The following is a 25191-nucleotide window of genomic DNA, read 5'->3' as shown; positions in this document are numbered from 1 at the left end:
GACTTACAAGAGGCAATACAGAAATGACAGAGTACGACTTGCGAGCAGCCTCAACTCATGTTCAGAGAGCTGACAAGGAGCTGACGCCAAACCACGGGAAGGGCCAATTAGGCGCGTTCTCTTCAAGTGTTACGCGCACTGAACACGCAAAAAAGGACGTCCTGATGCATGGCTTAATCAAAAGGCCGTCTGCGCGGTCGTACGGCGCGAGTCAGTCGTGCGGTGAATCATGCGAGCGCACGACCAGACGACAAGAAGTGCCGTCTGCTCCGGAACCGGCTGCTCTGGCTGTTACCACGTACGAAAGAGCGGCGTTCTATCAACGTTCCAACACCTGCACCATCGTGTGCTAACACCTGTACGCTCGGGCCGCAATGTATTTACGAGAAACAAGTAAGCTGCGGGATGGCAGCGCTACGTATTCACCGGTTGCCATGGCGACGTAGGGTACGAGCGCGCGTCGTTGTCGTTGCCTCTAAACATTGCTCGTACCCGCGAGGGGAATTGGCCACACTGGGTTGATTGAAAAGGACACCCAACAAAATATCAAAGGAAGTGAAGGCAATCATTCAAAACGAAGAATCCGATCCACTGTGTTAGCGTTCCTGCATATACAGGGACACTACACTGTGTGAAGGCGGAATGCCAGAGAAACTTGCCTAATTCCCCTTCCCCCTCCCAAAACAATTCATGGTGGGAACGTGGCTGGAGAGCAAAGCCAAAGGAGTGCACAAAACAAAGCACAATTGACCGAGGCGTGAAGTTAGGCGTGAAGGTGGAAACGTTACCGTTGAGAATTTGCTCTTTCTTTTTCTGTTTTTTTTAGTGTTCAGTATTTGTTAACGTAGATTCATTTGGCGCCGCCTGAGGCACTTGTACAATACGATACTGTTCTTTTCTTTTTACTTTGTCGTGTAAAAAACTACGCAGTCAACGCAAAACACGCGTTGTTATCAAGTGGCGTACAGCATTTCCGGACGACTCGGATAAGAGCTAACCTTTTGGCATCCGCTAGTCGCCTTGCCTTGTAATCCCAACCCCCATATGTATATACAACTTCGTTTTGCGAAGCCACGAGACAGATACGAACGATGTTTCTCAAAGGTCAGACTGTTTTGATCCCCTTCTTCTTTAATAGCCAGGAGCGTTCTGACCTTTCAAAGTACGCAACGATTCCTTTCTGAAACGCAAACTTCAACGACCCAGGCAGCTTTTGTTAATGGTACACCAGCAGGATAATTGGATACCTTAGAGACGGCTATGAAAAAAAATTGTTTAGAAATCAACGGTGCCAGTCTCCCCACATAATGAATAACTGCCACTCCAGAATGGTATAAGAACACACTACGTGCCTAGACAAAAAAAATCAATACAAAGAACTACAACGAAACACGGAGACGTTCCTTATACATACGAGCAAAGTAATGGAACATTAAACACTTCGCAATTAAAACGGTAGCTTATACACATGTGCAAATGTCGTATTGTTCAAGGAAGCCTTGAGCAAGCCCAGTTAGCATAGTTCGCAATGGCATCTACATACACGAATCAAAGTAAATCGATTGAGTTGTTGTCCTCGACGAAACACTGTAGGGCAATCGAAAAAAATCTCTATTTGGAGTGTCTGTCAATGTGGTTCCATTTCCAGCGTAAAAAAAAAGAAAGAATATGTCTTACCTGAAACTAGCGCTAGCCTGCATGACTCGTATGCGAACATGCCGTCAATGCACCGACCGGCTTCTAGCCGGCAGCTATAACGCTACCGCTCGAATTGTTCATTAGAAGGCTAATTTGTAAAGTTTAATTATCTGGTTATTCTATCATCTTGCTCGCGACTACGACACAATTTCTGCTATCCGCCGCTGCTATGAGTCTTCGCCAGCAAAAAAAAAAAAATACGTTTTAACTCCGTTCTGCGTGGCTGTCTTTGCCCACGTGACAGGTGGTGAGAGCTATAGTCTAGATGCCTCATTGCCGCTTTTTCTTCTACACCAGCGACCGCAGTGACGTCCCACTTGATATACTGCATCTTACTGCAAGGATGTGGATATCCTTGGCACGTGCTCAACACGCATAACGGATGCCGCTCGTTCGACCATTCGGCCAAGCTTTCGGAGTCCTCCGAATAATCCTTGCACACTCGTGAAGGACGGCACATCTGAAGTGTCCGAGCAATGCTGAATGCATTGCATGGACACTTCAGAGCCTTTTGAACCATTTACTGCAATGAAGGTTACATTTGCAGCGGACACTGTGTGACAGATGAAACTTTTTTTTTCTGTCATGCGCAGAACCATGCATGGCGCGTGCGCATGTATGCGTGGTGGTGCAGTGTGATCTTTATTTTCCTGCGCCTTCCGTCAACTACAAGTCTCACCCTGAACTAACTGAAGTTTAACGTAAATTGTGTCAGAAAATACGGTGCGCATGATATATATACACATGAGCTAGCTGCATACATGATTCCTTCAGGCCATGGTCCAAACACACGTCAGAAAACATATTTCTGTCGAGAGGAAACTGAACAGCAAAGCCACTGTGGTCCAGATACAATATCCAGATACAAGGTCCAGATACAATATACTGCGGGCGTCCCTGGTAGGATATTCAAAACTGGGCGTTCGACGGATGTCCTATTTGTCTCTGAAACCACGCTTGGATATTGAGACAAAATTTGGATATCCTAGGGACGAAGTGTTTTCATTGTGGTAATCGAAGCTGGTATCACACACGAAATTAAACGGAAATTCAGCTTTATCCCATTTCATTCAGTACCCTGTTCTTAACGACACGGAGATAGCAGGAGCTGAAAGACTGCGTATAGCGCAAGGTAAATGAAATGCATCTATATATATATATATATATATATATATATATATGCGAACAGTGACACGGTCGCCTCAAGGACACAAGGACAGAGCAGCGTTAGCCAACTTGGTGTTCTCCGCCCGGAGCGCTCGGAGGTCAAATAGGCTTGCGTGGGATTTGTTGGGTGTAGAGGTATGCCAGCAATCACGGCCAAGGTCGCTGCAGCGTCGAGTCTCGAAACATGTAAATAAATTACGAAGAAACTAAGTAGGCAGCCAGGGTGTGGCGGCGTCGGAGAACACGGACTTGTCACTTTCGCCTGATCTTTATCCTTAACGTTCGCATACTGTTTTGTGCAGCCTCTAACAAACCGGTTCACCGCTCAGTTAAGGCAGCGGCTACAGACGATTTCCCGGCTGATTCGCATTTTGTTTTCGGAACGAGGACCTTGCCAAGATTAACTCGTCACTTCGAGGAGCGTGCTACGCAGAAGCCGGCGTCTAATCGCACTCGGACCGCCAGAGGCTGAAGCACGTAGGCTTATTTTAGAGCACTAGTGGCGCATCCACGCTACAGTGAGCGTGCTGTACGTGATATACTTTTCGAGCAGCCTTAATATGCCTAAACTACACTGCTAAAATTGAGGGAAACGTCACCTGATTGCTTAGTGTGTACATACCTCGAGTACCCAAGCTCTGTCGGCTTGCCTTCTCTAGACAAATAATCTTTAGACATAAATTTCGTCTATAGAAGCCCTTCTTCTTCCGATTTGCACGTGATCTGTTATTAAACAAATAAAATCGAAAGAGTCCTATCAGTTCCTTTTAGAACCTGCCTGCGGAATGCAATTCAGCTGCCAAATGAACGGAGACCTTGGTCGTGTAACATGTTCACTTAATGCAAGATCGACGCAAGCCATTTCGAGCATGCCTCAAGAGCTGTACACTTAAATCGCGGTCACCACCCACGACCGCCGTTCCACATACGAGGGTCGGAACGCGTACGATGGTGGATTAAACTAGGCCTGCCAAGAATCGCCCCCTTCATTCCCTCGCTTTCCTAGCACGGGTAATGCGCAAGGACGCCTTCAAGTAATGATCTGTGCGCATGCCGCTTTCTTTTTTTTTTTAAAGAAAAAGTGGGGGCACGAAACGGCGCTTTGGACAATATTAAAACGAAGTAATGAAATCCGATAAATGGGACGTGTAAAAAAAAAATATCAAGGTAGACCACTACTATCATGAGGGGAAGAACTTATCACATTTGATCGCAGTATGAAGTCAGACGCTCGAATCCCAGCAAGCGTTGGCTCGAATAGCGAAATTTCGGAATCTAATCGAATAGCGAACATTTTCACGTTTATGAAGGTTGTACAATACAGAGTATGCGTACAGGCTGCTTATTAAAAAAAGAACAAGAAAAATAAGAAGCTTGTTTACATTATTGAATAGATGCAAGTAAGGGCATTCCCAACTGGACGGCCGGTCAACTGAGGTGCTTGTACGTGTGAAAATGGCTTCAGTTATCTGGCGCACTGTGGCAATGACGGGGATAAAATAAGGCAGTAGTAGATTACCAGAAGACCGTAAGTGTTGCGTCAGTTGGAGCGGACAAGTGTGACACTAGTGCATCGCACCTTTTTTCCTTTCTTTCTTTTTCGTTTTTTTTTTTTTTGAGGGACGGGAAAGTTGCTACATTGGTTGAATCATAAGTTGCTTTGCCTAAATAGAAACAAAAAATTCGCTTACACGCTGCTTAAGTGCAATACATTCTTCCTGAACGACTGCAACCTATGAAGCAGAAGGGTCGAAATCCGGGCCAGTTGGTACATAGTTGAAGAAAAGGAAAACCAGTCACAAAAGGCAAGAAAAGAGGTTCACGCCACAACGACTGGTTCACACCACCAGTCGTTGTAGTGTGAACCTCTTTTCTTTTCCTTTGTCTTTTGTGACTGGTTTTTTTTTTCTTCAACTATGTACCAACTGGCCCAGATTTCAACCCTTCTGCAAAGCATTTCTTCTTCTGTGGGCGTCTTTCTAAAAAAAAGAACCAGTCCTTGTGGTGTGAACGTCTTTTCTTGTATGAATACTTTGTTTAGCGCAAAACGACAAACACAAGAAAGACGACAGGGCGTCGTTTTGCGCTAAACAAAGTATTCATGGATTCGCACCAACTAGCCCGCCAACGCATTGTGCTGAACTGTCTTTTCTTGTATTTTGTCTTTTGTGACTGGTTTCTTTCCTTCAACTATGAAGCAGAGTCCATCGAAGCATTCCTCGCTTGCATACATCTCTGGTCCTCGAGACTGCCATAAACGTTGTCATTCCGTATATTGAATCAGAAACGAATATTCGACGTTTTAGAATAGTACATTCTCGAATCGAACGCGAATCGAATACAGCAGGGAATTTTCGATTCGTACGCGAAATTTCGAATATTCACATGGACACCCACCTAGCCGCTACCTTAAGCCCCCCGACCCCCTCCCTCCGAAATGAACTTTCCCAGCCACTTGCCGCGTTCCTGCGCACTATGCACAGTAGCTGCGTCTACTCGCGCGCTATCGCAATCTCACCTGTCAAAGCGGTGCCGCCATTTTTCTTTCACGCATGTCTAGAGCGCGCTGATGTTGACATCACTGAGTGTTCTCTACATATGTATGTATATACAGGGCGAATAAGTGATGCAATGCCCCAATTGTGCAACTCTGCCTTTCGAAGCGGCATGAAAAAGAAAGAAAGAAAGAAAGAAAGAAAGAAAGAAAGAAAGAAAGAAAGAAAGAAAGAAAGAAAGAAAGAAAGAAAGAAAGAAAGAAAGAAAGAAGAATGAAATAAGAAGAGAAATGTCCGTTAGGCCGATAACAACGAGGCTACGTAAATTACTTCTATGTCTCTCCTCTGTCCCCCTATTTGGTTTTCTTTTATTTTAATTTTATTTTTATTGACGTTATTTCGGTTTGCCTTCTACGACTATTGCTCATTCCAAGCCTGGCCCGACAACGCGGTGACGCAAGACTAGCAATTCCCCAAGCAGCGACCGAATTAAAGCGTCACCGCACCGAACACATCGGATATTTCGCGTTTAACGCCTCGCTGGTTGCCCCCGGTTCAGTAAAAGCGTGCAGCATTACGGACGCTGAGGCTCGAGGCCCGCTTTGGTCCTTCTCCGGAGAGGCCGCTCTTCTATGCACGAAACAATAATAGAGACTTCTATAGCCTATAGATCCGAGACGTAACAGCGCTGTACTCGAAACGATGACATAAGTCGAAAGCAGACGTTGACAAACGCTGTGACTTAACTGAGGACTTCAACTGAAGACGAAAGTTAGGTTTTAGGGTTTAAAGTCCCAAATTATTATTAGTATTATTATTCTCAACATCATCATCATTATGTAATTTTGAAATTGTGCGACAGAACTAGTTTGTCACGTTCGTATGTTTTCTTTCTTTATTTTGTGGCATGAGCACTGTTGCTGCTCATGCGCCCAGCGCGAACAGGGCCTCGTCGGGTGGTTTATCTCCTTCTCTTATCCCGACCCGCGGGCAATACCTTGTATTGTGCAAACAAAAAATGAACAAACGAATAAAATGAAAGTAAGTGAAACTGCAGAGTGGGGGATGAAGGAGGCCGCAGTGAAACGGGCTCCGCAGTATTTTCGAATGACTTGGGGTACTTTATAACGTCCACCTATATATATATGAACACTCGAGTGTTGTTGCATTTCGCCTCCACCGAAATGCCGCACTCGAGCCCGCGACCTCGTGCTCGGGGTGTCGGGAGACCGCAGCCACAGTCCCACCGCAGCGGCTGGTTGACAGGGGCTGTCAGTTGAGACACAGTGCTTGTCGCAGTGTCTGCTTCCGGTTTTGTGCCCTTATCCAAAGTCGAGGTATTGGGTTTCGGATCGCGCAGAGCCAACAAACCGAATCCCTTGTCGTTAATGAGTCCACGGACCGTATACGCCGTTATACCGTACACCCGGAATAGCAGAACCGCGGACCGCTGGTGGCGCTTTCTTGCGACACTACGTTCAACCAGCGCGCCCCAAAGTGAAATCGCAATTACCGTGTCTACGCAGCTGCTCGTGCAAAGGCGTGGGCAGTAGTGAGTCTTGAGTGACGTATAGGGAATCAATTTCACCCCGTTTTCGGCGAGGGTATGGTGCGCGGTAGTGCACTTGCAAATACAAAAGATCAGCAACCGGCGGAATAGCAAAATGTAGCCCCCTCACCCCGCCCCCCTCGCACCCCCACTGAATCCATCTTGGCGGCGGAACCAAACTTTATTTTGTATGTTTATTATCTTTCATGCGAAGCATATTACGAGGGCTCAACCCAGCTCCTCAGGCGCGGCGGTGACCATGAAATCACGTGACACCGTGACGTCACGACAGAGGAGAAGTGGCTTTGGCTCAACTCTTGCAAGACGGGCTGGGTGGGAATCGAACCAGGGTCTCCGGAGTGTGGGACGGAGACGCTACCACTGAGCCACGAGTACAACGCTTCAAAGCGGTACAAAAGCGCCTCTAGTGAATGCGGTGTTGCCTTAGAAACGCGCTGTTTCTAAGGCGTGCGTCTCTTGCTCAGGCGCACATTTCGTTGCCGCGCCGAACGCTGCTTTGCTCGACGCTCACCGCGTCCAATGCGGGACGCGTAGTCGCTGCCCTGTAGCCCATTGTCTTACACCCCTTGGCGGGTCGACGGGAACGCTGTCGCGTTCCACTCTTGAAGGCGAAGAAGTAATGCATGAGTTGTTTCTTCGTCTAGCCGAACCAAATATAGCCAAGCAACAGCAGTTCACCAGGCTAAACAGTGGTTCAACAACTAAAATAAAGGCTAGTATGCTTCGCATCCTGGGCTTAACCTTACCTAAGCCACAGCAATTTTTTTTTTATTCGGTTTATTTGCGGCGCTTCTGTTGCCCGCTGTTGCCTTCGTGTTTCCGCCGGCTATACAGCGACAAACGCTCGCAGTATAATGTCCCGCTTAGAAACGATTACGCCGTCACGTTCCTATACGGCAGATGGTCCATCCTCCCGGCCCCCGCGGGCTCGTCCAAATGTAGGACGAACCAGAAACAGGAATAGTCGTTTTTTTCGTGTATGCCAAAGTATAACTGCGTTTCGTGAGTACGCTTTCTTCCTAAGTCTCCGTGCGTGCTGACGTTCTCTTTTGACTTTTTTTCTTCTTTTTTTGTGTATTTGCCATCCCGCTTCTTGCTTCGCTGAAATCCGGAATCGTAAAGAGTAGATGATCAGGATAGAATGGATGTTGCATGTACACAGGCTACACATCCAAACGCGTCGGCACACAGTGGACTCCCTTAATGTATTCCGGTGCAGCATCGTAATCCGCTTTCTTCCGGTACATGAACCGTTTCTTCTTCTGTTTCTCGCTTGGTTACACTTTTGGGACAAACACGGGACGATCCGGACAAAACGAACGCTCTGTACATATGAAGGACTAACGCCGGACCCCCCTGGAGGGGAAATTTTGTGTCGCTTCCTTCTTTTACATAGTCTCCGGCATCGCAAAAAACTGGATTAACTCGCCAGTGCAGTGGGTCATGCACGACTCCCTGATGCTGGGACGCCTGTAGTTGCAACTGACTGCGTTCTCTGCAAATTCGGTGCAGTGTTACGGAAGTTGGAGAATGTGTTTTTCTTCAATCCGAGTAAGAAACCTTTGTTAGCGGTGCAGTGCAAAGCTAGCCGATCTTCTTTTTTTTCTAGCGATGACTTCCCGGCATCCCATTCACCGCTTTTCGTGTCCGTCGTCATTACCATTGATTGTCACATGTCGCAGACTGTCACAGACTGTCACGTGCTTGTCACCTTCACCAGTCGCATTTCGCTGCCTCCTACGCTCTCATCACTTTCTTGCCATAAATGCAGAGAACGTGATCGAATGGCCCAAGAAGACTCTCAGAGTCTTCTTGGGCCATTCAAGATGCCTGCAGTTCCGCCAGACCAATCGCCTCTCTATACATCCTTCGTCTTGCCCAGTGCGTGCACGATCTCATACACCATCAAAGGAGCCTACGCTACATATGAGTTCTAGATTAACCTCACAGTCTCTTCGGTCGCGGAAGCAAGCGAGGCACGTCCCATTCATCTGTAGTTCATTTATGGATCATCACCCGTCAGTGGTTCGAGCCAAATCGAGCCACACTGACAACGGTCAACTCTCGGTTCCTTCTGGCCAGCCATATATACACAATGGGTCACGTGACCAAACCATATGCTCGACGCACTATCTCTTCACTCATCTGACTTTTTTTCCTCCAAGCTCCAGATGCAACAACGGCACACAGGGTCACGTCAGGAAATGCCGGGCGCTTGACGACATCGTGGGTACAGATGTCGGTGACTTCCTTTTGCTGCACTGGGTGCATTGTACAAGGACAGCACAACTAGGCATGCCAGCTTGATAAGTTCTCATTTCTTATAGACTCGGGACAAATGTTGGGAAGGTAGGGGCCCGGTGCACCTCGGAATAGCTCTGTGCAGTGCCCAAGTGGTTTCCCCTTTACTTCCGCAAGCACGAATTCAGTGGTCAAGAAGTACTAGGGGAGACAGCTATAACCATGAGAAAAGGCAACAGAAAGTCAAGCCACGAAAATAATTGATGAAAGTAATTGTTTCTTTTTTACTGCCTGCATTATTCAACAAGAGCGTTAAATTTACCATAATCTTCATATTCTTAATTGTGGAAAAGAAAAATTAAAGTCTGAGAAAGAACATTACCTCCGTTGCGTGTGCGTGTGTGTATGTGCGTGTGCGCGTGTGTGATTTAGCTGCAGACATCAAACACAAGTTCTGTACCGACTTTCGACAAAATGTCATTCAAGATTGTTTACAAGCGTTGTAAGTGTCAGATTGTAAGCAATCGAGTTTCCTGCACCTTTTCATACCGCATACATTATTGCGGTCTCTTTCGTTTTGTTTGCTGTGCTACATTTGACAATTATGACCCTTACACGCTTAGTCCTATTTATAGCCTCATTGCTTCCTTCCTTGTAACAGCGCAGCGTGAAGTAAACTGCGATGACGTCGACGGTTACGCTCTGCAAGCGTGACGTCATTAAGGCAGTGGGGCAGCATGGTTCTTGTGGCCCTCAGCCCGGCATAAACCGGAAAAGAGAAAAAGCTTTATTGAGTGCACAACACAGTGGATGGAGTAAGTGCAGGCATGAGACCCAAGAAGTTACATTCCGAAGAAAACGGCAAAGGCTGCAGTGTTTTAAACGACAGTGGAGTTGTCAGTGGGTTTACGCATGGATAAATTCGACCGGCATGCTACAATAACCGTGTGATGCATCACAAACGCTTTCTATTGCAACATTCCGCACGTCCTACGACGTAGATACCCAATAATCCCATGCTATTACGTGGAGTTACACGGATTCTTATGCGGGACACCGAATGGCGATATGGGGTATGCCGGACACCGAATGGCCACATGTGGTTACTTTATTGAGCAAGGGTTTTTCGAATAGCAAGATTTTCGAGTCGAATCGAACACCAATGTTTTAGATAAGCGACCTGTGAATATCGAATAAGATATCGAAGATTTTATTCCCGAGCACAGTGAAACATAAAGTTTGCAGGGAGTCCCCTCTTACCAAAAAATGGTGCGCATTGACATTACTTACATGGCCTTTACAGTTACATTTAGGTGCATGCAATGTCATTCGCAATTGAACATCCGGTCAACTACGGAGCTTCTGAATGAGAAACAACTACGTTCAGTTACCTCGTGCACCATGACATTAAAATTATTGGGGAAAAAGGAGAACAAGCGACCAGATGCGCATAGAGCGTTGAGTTAGTTCAAAGAGAGAAGTGCGCTACTACGCACCACTCATTGTTTTAAGAGCATCCGAACATGGTGCGAATGGTCAAATGGCTAACTGTTCTGCCTAAGTTTAGACAACGATTTCGCAAATACACTGCCTTAAAATGAAGATTCATAGTTAATGGTTTAAGATAATCGAGCAGCCGTTATCCCCTCTGTGCATTCGCTCAGCAACTGGCACCTCTGTACAGAAACCATGGCTCTTCTGTCCCAGAACCACTCGTAGCAGTCCTCAGTTTATTGAACTGCGTATAGTCAATTCTCTAATCGAATACGAATGGAATATGAAAGACTCCTCGATGCGTATTCGAAACTCCGAGTATTCTGGCACCCCTAATAGGGAGGCTCAAAGGCACAGTTTGTTCAATGCGGTTATACATAGGTTCTGACCCTTAGCTAAGTTTTTTTCGTGCTACCCTGAAGTCTCCCACTTCGGAAGGGATAGGAAAACACACAAATACGACAGTTTTCAACGAGGGGATGAAACGTCGCCAGCGACAGCACGGTATCGTAATAGTACACGAAGTAAGGCTCGTATGTATTTTACGGGCATGGCAGCCTCCTGGCACATAGCAGGCGTCAACGTCCTGGCTCTGAACTGCAGGGTCCGGGCGCCCTTGCCTCGACCTCGTGTTCCCGCACTTGCTGCGTCCGGTCGCCTATGGCTCTGGGCTGCACGTAATTCCGAAAGTACAGCTGTCGAACGAGGAACTTATAGAAAGAATAAATTATGGGGTTTTACGTGCCAAAACCACTTTCTGATTATGAGGCGCGCCGTAGTGGAGGACTCCGGAAATTTCGACCACCTGGGGGTTCTTTAACGTGCACCTAAATCTAAGTACACGGCTGTTTTCGCATTTCGCCCCCATCGAAATGCGGCCGCCGTGGCCGGGATTCGATCCCGCGACCTCGCGCTCAGCAGCCCAACACCATAGCCACTGAGCAACCACGGCGGGTGGACGAGGAACTTAACGGTGATGATGTGCTCGCTGTACCTGATTTCAAACCGCGCCCACCCTTGCTTGTCGACAGTGACTTCCAAACCTCTAAAGTGGCCCAATGTATCCACAATCGTAATGTCGTAACTATACAGCAGCTATATTAATGCGAGTCTAATTCTTTATTGCACGTAATAACGTTACACGCCAGGGGTTGCAATTTAGCGACGACATACCGATGATTAGTGCTGTCGCCAGGGCACAGAACGCAACGAACTGCTGAGAACACCGCACTTCGCAAAGGCTTGGAAGAAAGTGAGCAGTCGACTAAGGGCGAATGAACATGCGTGTGGCGTCTCGCGTATTCGGAAATTTGCTACCGAGTCACGTGCTGAGCTATACGCGAGAAAACTCCCTAATGACCACGAAACACCTAACCTCGCCGATGACCCTTTTCTACAGCGTATAGGCGTTCGTGCCTGACCTCGGCGCTTCTTAGGCATCGACTCAAGATACACAACGCCGATAAACAGGCCGCAATCTAGCTCTCTGCAAGTGCCCCTTCAAAAAAAAAAAAAAGAAAGAGAAAACGCAGAGTCATCGCGACCGATGGACGCGCGCCCGAGTGGTATCAGACCTCCTTCTGACGGCATCTGCTATTACCGAGGCTCAAAGTCACTAAGCCTGAGTGTTATATAAAAGACTTCTGTTCAACCCCCGTCTCTGCTTGACAGCATAGACGTGGTATAGTCGCACACATTAGAAGCTGTGAAGAAAAGGAAGCAACAATGGCGTAATGTGATATCAAATGAGGACGCGCGATCGCATACTCGTGGCCCTCTGCTGCGGCCGCCATGAAATCCGGAGGGCCCCGTTTGTTGGCGGTGCGCATGGCAAAGGCAAATGGCACAATCTGCGCCGTCTTCATTCACTTTGTAAGCGGTGGTGCATGGCAGCGGGGCGAGGCTTCCTTTGTCGCCGTGGGTTCGTGCCAGCGCCAAGCTCGCTTGCGCAAGCATGGGCGCGTGGACTTGGGCATAAAGCAGACGCGCGCGAAGAATTCATTGTCACGTGGGAGGGGGAAGATGGCCGCGGCAGAGCACGTGACTTGAGGGGCGCGCCAGAGGCGCCTCCGCAGGTTGGACAACAGATTTGCGAACAATGGAGACGGACGGTCCGAGGCGTCTGAAGGTTAATGGTATTCAGCCGGCGTCGTCTGCCTTTTTCGAGGCTCGGACGCGTCGTTTTCGGGTTTTACGTCGTCTGCGAGGGAAACCTAGCAGACGGAAACCGGTTGGCGCTGGCAAATGCTGGCAGGAAAAAAAAATAACGTCGAAGAGATAAAAGAAGGGTGAGTTTTCAGAAAGAGGAGCGAGGGAGATAGCGGAATACATTGTATTCCTTTGGCGAGGTTCGTTTGAGAGGTTTGGGCGCACTTTCGTGAAAAAATCCGGTTCCCGGGGGTTTTTAGACGCTGGTAGCATTCTCTCGGCGGTCCTTCCTACGTCAACAAAGTTGCAGTTTATTATTCATTCTGGTGTTTTACGTGTCAAAGCAACGATTTCATTATGAGGCACGCCGGGCGGGACAACTCCGGATTACTCTTGACCACCTGGGGATCTTTAACAGATTAACGTATTATCACCGTTTACATGTGTGTGAGCTGCATGGTAAGCGTGGTGCAGTGCAACCACTGTAGTATTCAATTAAACGACAGCACCAAAAAGCAACAAGCTTTCGTTGACTCGACGCCGGTAGGCGCTGAATAAGTTATAGTTTTACGTATGTCAGTTATTGCTAGAGTGCTAGGTAGTGAGGAGGCACATATCATAATTATATAATAATTTAATCACTATGATGAGTCCTGACCACTTGTTCACAAAAGGTGGGCAGCGTTTATTAGTTTCATAACACCTGTATTTATTATTACTATTATTTCAGGAAAGGGCAAGCTCCGGGGAGGAATCGGGCTTAGCCTGATTTTCGTGCATTTTGTTCGGGTTGCACAAATCGAATATTATTGAGCTTAACCTGAAGCAAGGACCTTAGACGTCAGTTAAACGTCCAAAGGTAATCTCCAGTCGACTGCTCTCGATTACCGGTCCCATTCTCAACCATGCAGAAATGCTTAATGTGTCGTCTCCGAATCTCTCCATATGCCAACGGATCTTCAGCGTTACAATTGTAAAACATTTATTAGTAGCAACGCAGTGTTCTTTATTTCGTGTATGTTTTTCGTTCAAAAATACTCTGGGTACACATTAGCGACTGGTTTCAAGAAACCTGATTTCTCAAAGCAGGTCTTAGGGACCCACTTACGAAGCGACAGCCGTCATAGCGTAATGATTATAACCTTACGCGTGAAAATATTTGTAGCATGAAAGGAAGCCCGCTATTGGACACAAGTGGCTGTTTGTACTCTGCACAGAACAAAGTACAGTTTGAGTCAGTAAAAAAAGACGTATATATTTAAGGGTTTCGTCCTGCTTTGAACTGCTTTTGTACGCCAGCAGCACGCTATCGCATAAGGTGTTACCACCATATCCTTCCTAGAACAATTTATTTGCGATGCACAGAATGACATCGTCCTCCCCTACAGCAGTAACTGTTCTGGCCTCCGAAATACACGTACATATGCCACAGCTCTCGCAGTCCGTGTGTTCGCGCAACACTGCGCCCAACTTGCCAAGTGTCGAAGGTGAGCGAAATCGCTGGCGCCTCCAACTGGCAACGTCAGTGAAACGTGAGTTAGGATCGCCGTAACGGTGGCTGGGAGTTTATTGTTAATTGCTCTGCGCTTTTATGGCCACGGTGACGTTGAAAGAAGTAGTCGCTTGACGACGATGATGCTCGTCGGCGCAGCGGAAGGAAATGACAAAAGCAGTGTGGAGTTTTCCAACATCTGTCACAGCGAAAGCGACGTGAACGCAAGTTACGGCGCTTCGCATATGAGCAGTTTCAACACCGCACTGCGCGCGGCACGTGATTGATTGGCGTCTACGGGGGCCTCCAACGCACGTCAATATAGTTCAATATCATCTAAATGACTAGTGAGGAAGTCAGAGGGACTCAGCTCTGTCAAAGCCGTTTCACTTGGTGGTGAAAACAAAGGGTCCGCAATAGGTGATCGTGGTACCGTTAGCGCACTTCGTGTTTGTTTTCGTGCTCGTTTTTATCTTTGTTTACCTATTTATTTGAAAGTGCTACAATATTGCATTGCAAGACATATATAGGAGTGAGCGCAGATTGCAGAACAATCATAAAAGCAGAAAATGCGACGTTGGTAGTACGATTCGGTATAATCAATCGATTGGGCAGTCAGTCAATCAATCAATTAATCATTCGATCAATCAAGCTATCGATCAATTGATTTTATAATAGTTATAACAATACTAATACTAACATTAGAAAAAAGAAAATTATATGATGTGGCTTCATAAAGGTTTCAAACGCACAATACTGTGTTTGCTTCTCTGTTGATTTGTTTGTTTATTTGTTTGGTTTGGTTTGGTTTGCTTAGTCATCGTTGATTTTTGCTGTCCGGTGTGCTCACGCTCCTCGCAACTCCTTCTCGTTATTGTCGTCCGCAGCAACGTGTCATCTAGATATACGATGTTTTGCTGTTTTGCTGGAAGCACGCAGTGCTTCATAACTCAAACACGTAACTGTCCATGCAGACGTGACTCATTCGCAAGTCAGCAACCGCGGACACCTGCTCGTTTAAGAGTCACGATGCTTCATTTGTGTTGACGGAACACACATTTATGCACGTTCAAAAAAACACGACGGGCTTCCTACATGCTCTTTTCGAAATTGAGTTGTATGCGTTCGCAAAAACAAGATGCATACTGTCTGCGCTTTTCGAAGCGTTGAATATTTTTTTAGCTGGCTGGTTACGTTGGCCAAATATAGCGTTCTTTGTCATCGGCATGGCCAACAGCCCAACTCTGTGACATCTGTGAGCGTGGCGATGTCATTCGTATACACAACTTGTTTGTGAGTGTACCTTCGCTTCAACGAAGTATTCGTATTCTGACTGTGACGAGAAATTGTTTCTGTTCAAGAGGATGTGTCGGTACTCGTGCAATCTTTTTGGCTATCATGGCTGAGACGCAATTAGGTGACGAGGAAAGATAAAATAGAAGAAGAGACCGAGAACATAGAGCGCTAGCTTCAACTATACCTTTTTTTTTCCTGATTGCACGATTCCCAATTTAAACAAAGCACTACAGCATACGATGTGCAATCTTCGTCGCCGGGACATTTTCGACGCACTCGGTCAATGATTAGCTCGGAGGAGCCTCCTCAATTATTTTCCTCATTTTCCAACCACGCAAGAGAGAAAAAATAGTAATGGAAAACCAAGAACTTATTCCATCGCGCATACAGCACTCTCGAGCAAAACAAGAGATGAAGAATCCGCAACGCAAGATGGGATCCGGAATTCTCCTCGACTTTGACTTTGGCTCGCCGAGCGGCTGCCGGTAAACAGGCTTAACGACGCATGCGCACCCCTGGTTCACGTGTGCACAGTATTTTTAGCAGGCAAGGCCCGCTCGGCAAGCATAACCGTAAGACTCGGTTATCCGCAACGTTTCGCATGACCGCCGCCTCTGCTCCAGCTGCCCCTGGGCGCGCACGCGCTAAGGACGTTTCGGACCTGGCTACTGCTCTCCCTCTATCTGGCGCTTTCTTTTCTTTTTCTCTTTTTACGTTATTATTGTCGCTTTCTTCTGGTCGCACGCATTCCCGGTAGAGGAAACGCACTGCATATACGCTGTGTTGTGGTTCAGATGCTCTGTACCGCGGCTTAACCGCCATTTCTACGCGTGTAGCGTTGTAAACTATAAGCGGCGGCCAAAAGTGAACGACCTGCTTTATGAGGAAATGCCGAAAATCTTGCGGCGTCCGCAGGAGCAGGGGGCTCTTTTGATATTCTCGTGCGACGCTTCGAACGCCACTGCGGGGGACGCTTCGCATGTGGAAAGTCAGCTAGTAGCACGTGCTCAGACGGCGTGTCAATCTGGGGACCCGTTTCACGGGACCTTTCGTACGTGCAAGGATGGTTGGTAAAAGAACAGTGGCCGGCCAGGAACACCTTTAAATAGGCACACTTGAGGAGATATACATTGATCGATCAATGAGTAAAGTCGGCTACGAGTATACGCTCGACTGCGTTAAAAGGCGTACAAAATGTTCTTGTTGTGGTTGTTGTTGTTGTTGTTGTTGTTGTTGTTGTTGTTGTTGTTGTTGTTGTCGTTGAATGAAGGAGCGCGATCTCGGAAGTCCAGCAAAGCTACTGAAAGGCCTCGGAGCACCTTACATAATTTGATGCCACAGCTTTTCTACGAGCCAGTTTCGCTTTACTTTCATACAAAATAAGTGTACGTTTCGTGACGTCACGATACAGAAGGTGCTCACGTGAGAAGAGAACATCGTGACGTCCTGGCACTCGCTCCAGCCAACGCCACCTAGATAGCACAAGGCCTGTTCACTCCCATCCATGACGTCATCCTACTGGCCCGACTGCCATAGAATCTAATGGGTATGCTCCTGAGTAAGCCGCTGTGATTTTGACGTCACCGCTTTCGTCACGGCAGCCTTGGCAATGGAAATTTCTGGACAGTAGCATGATGTCATGGATCGGAGTGAACAGGCCTTGTGATATCTAGGTGGTGTTGCTCCTGCTTGCTCGAGCGCCTCGCATGCTGAAATTCGTTGCACTGCCCGGTGTGGCAGCATATAACAGACTCCCGAGCGACCAGGCGCAAGGACCAAAATGTCGCGACGTTCTCTTTCCATGTGACCACCCTCTGCGTGGTGACGTAAAGGAGTTCGCACGATTTCCCGGTATACCGTTTGCGAGCACCCACATTGGAGAGAAAGCCATATTTTGACGTCACACGTAGTTGTACAACAACAACAAAAAATGCTGGCCTGTCTCAGTCAGTAATTTAGCAGAAAGAACACTTGGACCGGTGAGGCCGTCGCCTCTGCAATACTATAGTTGTTTTGCATGCTGCCATAAGATGCGAGACCGCCTTGGAGCACAGTTTTTTTTACGTGGCACCTAATGCTTTAGTCTGAGCGGCCGTCAGTATTTTACTTCTTTGTATTAAAGTGACACCCTGTGCTTTTGATTGTTCTTTGTTCTCGCAACGTTGCCTTCAAGACAACTTGTTTTGCTGCTTTGTCCTTTTTTTTCTTTCTTTCAATACGAGGTCCTTTCCTGCCTTCTGAAATGCGACCGCTAGGCGCCGTGAACAACCTGCAGGCGCATTGTGCTGACTCACTCAATGGCTTTAGAGCAAAGCGCGCCTCCCTTCGTCCTATGTGGCCTGCTAGAAGTCGCGGTCTTTTGCGAGAGGCAACGATTGTTTTCGGGCCCATGAGTCAGCGGCCTCCTCGATTTCCTCTTGTTAGGCAGTCTAAAGAAATGGGTCTTTTGCGGCAGCGACTCACAAAATACGGGCAGCTGAGCGGCCAGCTTGAGCACGAATCCAAAGAAAGCAGCTGAATCATCTCGCATAGTTGTAGGCGCTTTGAACTATTTCGCATTGAAAAAGAGAGAGAGAAATATGAGTAAGCGCTTTGAGGTAAAGAAAAATGTTGTAATTTGGTAAACGCCCAGCCCATCTGAGTTAGGTTAAATTTTGTGCATTGATAAGAAAAGGCTATTTTTATAGTGAATCAGGAGAATGCTGTTTAGAAATTTAAGGCGTTATAGCACGATATTCGGAAAGTTCAAAAATCGGTTATCTCTAAAAAATCATCATTTGTCTTGTTTGCGTTTGCCTTCTTAAAAACACTGCACTTGCAAACTCTCCGGTGAAGAATGAAAGTCACGCTTATAACGTACATGTCATTCGTGTGAGATGGCTTGGCACGCGCCAGATCGTCCCGAGTCATTACACAGTTTCCAAATTTGCGGCTTCTCTCATCGCAAGTGTAGTTTGAGATCGCTGTACAGTATATATATATATAAATAAAACTTTTTTTTGTATGTGTCTTTACAGCCTTGAAACTAAGCGTGCTCACCGTGGGACAAACCATCACCCTTATGAAGGGTGCAAAATCTTCATTGCACGCTTATATATATATATATATATATATATATATATATATATATATATATATATATATATATATATATATATATATCAAGGCTGTAAAGACACATACAAAAAGTTTTATTTATATATATATATACTGTACAGCGATATCAAACTACACTTGCGATGAGAGAAGGCGCAAATTTGGAAACTGTGTAATGACTCGGGACGCTCTGGCGCGTGCCAAGGCATCTCACACGAGTGTTCGACAGCCATAGCTGTTAAAGCTTATTTCATGCGGTCTTCGTGTCGCATGTCAGCGCCATTGTCACGTTTACTTGTCACAGAAAGTTCCCCCCCCCCAAAAAAAATAAAACTGCATTTGTCCCCAGCAAAATTGAAGGCTTACAAAGAAGCGAAAATATCAGCAACAAAAGAAACTGGGTGCGCAGAAAGAAGGTAGGTGCACAAAAGGGGACCAAAGCAGGCGTTTAATGAGGAATAATAATAATAATAATAATAATAATAATGATGATGATGATGATGATGATGATGATGACTCCGACGACGACGACGACTGAGGGGGCACGGTATGCGACCGCGCTGGTTGGTATTGATGCCGGATGTTGACAGCGCGAACATCAGTGCTTGTCTTCGCTTGCCGCCTCTCTCGCTGTCCTTTGTCACCGTTCGAATTGTCAACCATCATTGCGCGTGGAGCGTTAAGCTACGTAAAAGTGAATAAAATGGGAGAAGTGAAAACGTTTGAGTAAAAAAAAAAGAACAGAGTTTTACCGTTGCCTGATTTCCTCATATGCGTGGTATCCGCAGATTTTTTGTTCGCTGTGTAACTGAATTCCTCTTAGGGTAAATACGATTCTCCCAGGGGTCGTCGGACGACATAGGCTTAATGAACGCTGTGCTCATGCCTTAACAAAGGAGTAAAATAAACAAAAAAGAACGCTGCTCACAATCAAGCAGTGGGAATTCGTCAGAATGCTTTGCATACAAGGGATTAATTAAACGACAGAGGAAACCTTCTGAATGCAGCAAGCAGCAGAACACTTTTCAAGCATACCAAATCCAGCGTACGCGAATAATTTAAGATTAACCCGAAAGTTAAAGGAAAGCCGTCAACATGGAAGAACAGAGAAAGAGAGGAATACAGGAAGGCAGGGATGTTAACCAGTCAATAGCCTGGTTGGCTACCCTACGCTGGGGACTGGGAAAAGGGCAAGAGAGAGAAGGGAGAGAGAAGGTGTAGGTACGTGTACGGACACCACTTGAGTTAAAGCCGCTCGCGCAAGCCAGAAGTTCTGAGAAAGCACAAAAGTGCCTTCACTGCCTTCTTCTGAGCTGAGGATCGGTCGGGGCGGTGCTCTAGAATTGTCTGTTCACTCAGAGGACGATCATCTAATTTTCTCAATGTGTTGGACAAAGATTGTCTTTGTGTTTGAAACTGAGGACAATGGCACAATAAAGGGTCAATGTTCTCTTCGCATCCGCAAACATCACATGCAGGACTATCAGTCATTCCAATTAGTGCTGAGTAGGTATTCGTGAAGGCAACTCCAAGCCATACCCGACACAGAAGAGACGCTTCACGTCAGTGCAGACCGGCTGGAGGTCCGAGTTGAAGTTACGGGCTTAGTCTGAGCAGTCTTGTGCGCCTTGTATGTACGGTATTCCACTCTGCTAAGGAGATCGTGCGTGCTAGAATGCCAAGTTGTCTCGCGGCGTCGGTCCTTGAGAGAGGAATGGGGACGCAGCGGTCTTCTTGGTTTGACGTCTGAGCTGCCTTATCGGCGTCATCATTTCCAATGACACCGCAGTGACCTGGTATCCACTGAAAAGAGATACCATGGCCTTTTTTTCTTAAGTGATGGACAAGTTCCGCGATTTCGCACGTGAGCTGATCGTGAGCTGCATGTCGGAGAAATGACTGCACACATTGCAAGGCCGGCCTTGAATCGCAGAAGACTGCCCATTTTCTAGGACTTTAAGCGTTTATTACTTCACGCGCGTCGCAGATGGCCGCGAGCTCTGCAGCTGTAGACGTAGTGACATGGGAAGCCTTGAACCGCTGGGTTATTCTCATTGTTAGTATAACTGCAGCGCCACCGTAACTGGTTGATGTAGCTGATCCATCAGTGTAGACGTGTGTGCAGTCGCTGTATTTCTCGTACAAGAGAAGTAAAGTTAGTTGCTTGAGCGCTCATGATGGCAGGTCCGACTTTTTCTGAAGTCATGGGATTGTAAGGTTTACTTGACAGCGGCCGACAATGATAATGACGCAAGATGTGAATGTCTGGAGTTTTTTATGTACGGTGAGAAATGACAGTCGCATCTAATTTTTGTTTTGAAGCTATGCGTCAATTTTTCTTTGTTATGACATTAGATGTTTTAAATAATATTAGTGTCTGAGAAATCTTAAGTTCGGCCATCTCTATTATGACATTTTGTGTTGTAGCAATTTGTTGCGTTTGTAGATCTTTACTGTGCGTTTATTTTGCATTTGAGCGTGCTCTTAGACACACACACACACACACACACACACACACACACACACACACATATATATATATATATATATATATATATATATATATATATATATATATATATATATATATATATATATATATATATATATATGCGTGAGGAAGTAGAAGAACAGGGAAGATTATGATCGCTTTATACAAATGAAAACGACGAAGTACGTAAATAGTGCTTACAATCTTTACACTTTTCGTTGACAATGCTTATTCTCGATGCGTTTTGCGCACTTAGATAGGAAATAAGTACCCTTCCCGGTGCTCATATGTGCCTTCATTAAAGGGTTAACTGGCACCCGATACATAGTACACGTGCATTTTTGGAATTTCGGCACCGTCGAAATGCGGTTGTCGCATGAAGGATCGAACGGATGACATGGGGCGCAGCAGCGCAATATTGTTCAATACGTCGACTGTATGATCACTCCTAATGTAATTAGGATAAAATGAACGAACTAAATAGCGTGGCAACAACGATAGATAACGATGATGATCCTTAAACGTGACCCGCACCCACACTGAGGACGCGACCATGGTTCGGGTGGTTGTAGGGTGCACACAGATATTAATGACTATACAAAAACGAAGCAAAGAGCTAGAAAAGTTTAAACCGAGAATACATGTATCCTTCCTAATTCGGCGGTCAGACCACATGAACGGACAATTGCATTTAAAAGAAACAGAATGAGGAACCGTTGAGCGATTCACACCGGAAATAATTTCGAAGAACTATGATAAGGTTGGTAAATTCAGTGAGAAATCACATGGCAAACGTTTCTGTCTTCAGTGAAATCACACCCAGCTTCAAACACACCTCTGTGACACGAGACCACATCTCCTTCTACTTTTTCTCCTTTATTAGCTATCACAGATGTATAGATGTGATAGATGTGATTCAATTTCCCTTGTAGTCAGGGGGATTGTCTGAGGAGCCGTGTAGCTCGGTCAAAATAAAGTGAGAAAGAAGAAAGTTAAAAGGTGAGAATCCTTAAGAACGACAGATAACCTTGTAAGCACGCGACAACCGGCTCTTTCAACACACTTCAGGGACCGCTCAGGGAAATGAGCGGGTCGACAAGGGTAAGCGGTGACCGACAATGGCGCTACCTTTCTTCGGGCGAAACGAGGAAAGTGTCCGTAGCGTGAAGTAACTACCTGCTCACTTGACCTCGGCTTGACGCCGCAAAAGAGAGAGCGTCTTCGCGGACACGCTCGGGTGCCGTCGGATGCGCTGAAACTGAATGCCATAGCGTTTCCCAATTAAAGGGTATTACTAGATTAAGGTTAGGTTAGGTTAGGCTGTAGGATAACAAATGAAAACTTGGGAATGTAAAGACCGCGCAACGAGTGATATCTTTATCTTTTGGTGCCGGCAAGTTTTACGACTGAGCAGAGCTATCTGTTATGCTTGTCCGGCGCACTGTGAGCTAATTTACGCCCTAAAAAGTGAAAAAAGGGTGTAAATGTGTCTATAACTCACACCCTTAGGGTGTCCATTATGTGGATAACACCCTAAGGGTGCGAGGTAATGACACATTTACACCCTTTTTTTCACATTTAAGGGTGTAAATTATTTTACAGTGCGGTCTGCCAGATTGAAAATTTGTAATATCCTACAAACCGGGGGGGGGGGGGGTGTATGGGAGGGGGGGAGAGGGGTACGACACGCTTTCTTGAAATCTTTGCAGCCGTCAGTGCTCACACACTTCTGCGGTAGTTATCGCCCCTTGATTCGAAACACAAGCACCTGCATGCGGTCAGTTCTGCAACTGGCGTAACTAAGGAATTTGGGTTCGCGTAACGCCACTGCCGGTGGTTTATACGAGGCGCAGGCAGAGGTACGGTATAGGTGTAACAGCGGCAGCAAGAAGACTACGCGTTGCGTCTTCCGCCGCGAAGTGTGGGCTGCGTAGTGCGCGCTTCTCGAATCAAAGAGGCGGCCCCCAGGTTGATGCCCCTTACCTTATTTCACATCTCTCACGCTCCCGCCACCTACTTGCGCGCTCTTTGTGCCGAGACGAACGATTTGAAGCGTGATTCGGCTATCACTCGCTCCCGTGGGATTGCCGTATACCACAGTGGCTCCGAGATTTTGTAAACGCTTCCAAGAGGAGCGAAGCGCTTTTGAAGTGAAGCGTGGCTGCGGTGAGGTTTCGACAGGCAGGTGTCGTCTTTTCTGTTGTTTCCTTTTCTTTTTTTTTTTGCTTTCCCTCTCTTCAAGCTTATTCGTTTCCCGGTAAACGCGAGACGAAGACACGTGCATCGGATGTAAAGTGGGGTCCACTGTTGAATGAAACACTATAATGTTGGTTAGCTGCTTAAATTGAGTTTAGTGGCGCAAAAGCAGCGAAAGTTATGCTGCGCCGAAAGCAAGGTGTTATAAAATCGTATTTAAACAACAGCAAGAACCTCAAACATTGTTTCTTTTTTCGCTTATAGGTTGCCATGAGCCATAACGTCAGTATTGAAATGTAAGCATGCAGGCCCGCTTCATAGAGACATACTGCAATATAGTGACTTATAAAATCTGTTGTCCATAATACATTCCTCATAGTCTTCAGTCTGATTACTAGATCACTTCAATTTCGCGTCTTTAAGTGCACCTTCGCGAAACATAAGTTTAGGGCACCGAAAGGACACACGCAAGGGAGAGACCCACCGGCACACTTTTAGAGCCCTAAATCATGTTTTCCAAGTCGCACCAACTTGCCCAAGTATAGTTTTATTGAACAAACACTGTGTTGCTCTGCAGCTTGTGCAAAAGTCCCATGTCGTGCAGAAATTTAAGCATGTCAGGTAATGGATCGTCTCTGAAGGCTAAAGCAGGGTGTAAAGGTATGTGTAATGCAGAGAAGTTCGGCAGGTGTTACACTCTTGTAACACAAGAAGGCGAAAGCCTGCTGCGCATTTGGTAACACGTGAAGTTACAGAATCGGGGTTAGATTTCTCCGTAAGACATACCGGTAACGCATAAAGGCTCAACCAGACGTACGCGTTCCAACGCGTCCGCACACGCCGCACTGACTCGACGTCGCGTCGCGCCCGACGGAGGAAGAGGGCGCGCACCCAAACGATGCACGAGTTGCCGCGCGTCTCGCCGCGGCGGCGCAGTGTTGCTAGCTTGCCATGTTCAAGGCAGTCTAGCCTTCGCTTAACGGCCATGTTAAGCATGTGTGTTACATATTGCAAGAAAACACAATAAAAGCGGGGAAGGCGAAGCTAACTTCACCACAGACTTCACGACGCGCGCGTGGAGCCGGAGAGATTGCTCAAACACATCACGCTAGGCATCTCGGAGACGACGAGCGCGCCACCTGTCGCTGTCATGACAAAATGCCGCACCGCCATACGCGGCGCAGCCCAGCCGATGCTGACACCTCCCATTCTAGCCACCCTACCCGGGCTTGCCTGAACGTCGCGCGAACAGTCGTTCCGGAAGTGACGTTGGCTTGCCGTGTTCATGTGAGGTGCGTCATGCTACTGACGCGAGCGGCAGCTTCCGGCGCGGGCGCGAAAAACCTAGCGGTTGTAGGTCTCCACGCCGCCGCGCGCCTACACGCGAAACAGCCTCCGCGCCTGACGTCGTACGCTCCCAGGCGTGGTGCGGCGCGTGCGGGCGCATTGGAACGCGTACGTCTGGTTGAGCCTTTAGGCTACGCAGTAGGGGCTAGACCTCTTTTCAAGACATGGCGAGCCGCAATGGAAAGCGCACGTGTGGCACTATAAGGCGGCCTCCTCACTAAGAGGCAGCGGCAAGCGCTTCATTCCGCAGTTGCGTACTTGCGCGGCCGAGCAATTGTACGCTTGCCAGGTGGAGGAGTTCGCAGATGTTCAACACACTCGCGTTCCTTTTAACAGTAGGCCGCGCTGTACAATACATGGCGAACGAGAGAGGTTAGGACCGCTACGCGGTTGTCTCGCCTGAAATTGGAATGCGACCAATGAAAACGCTAGAAACGGGAAGAAAGCGCCAACTCTACGG

The sequence above is a fragment of the Dermacentor albipictus genome, chromosome 10 (genome assembly GCF_038994185.2).
Source record: "Dermacentor albipictus isolate Rhodes 1998 colony chromosome 10, USDA_Dalb.pri_finalv2, whole genome shotgun sequence".
NCBI classification, from domain to species: Eukaryota; Metazoa; Arthropoda; class Arachnida; order Ixodida; family Ixodidae; genus Dermacentor; species Dermacentor albipictus.
The sequence above is the reverse complement of the archived record's forward strand: the minus strand, read 5'-3'. Positions refer to the sequence as shown.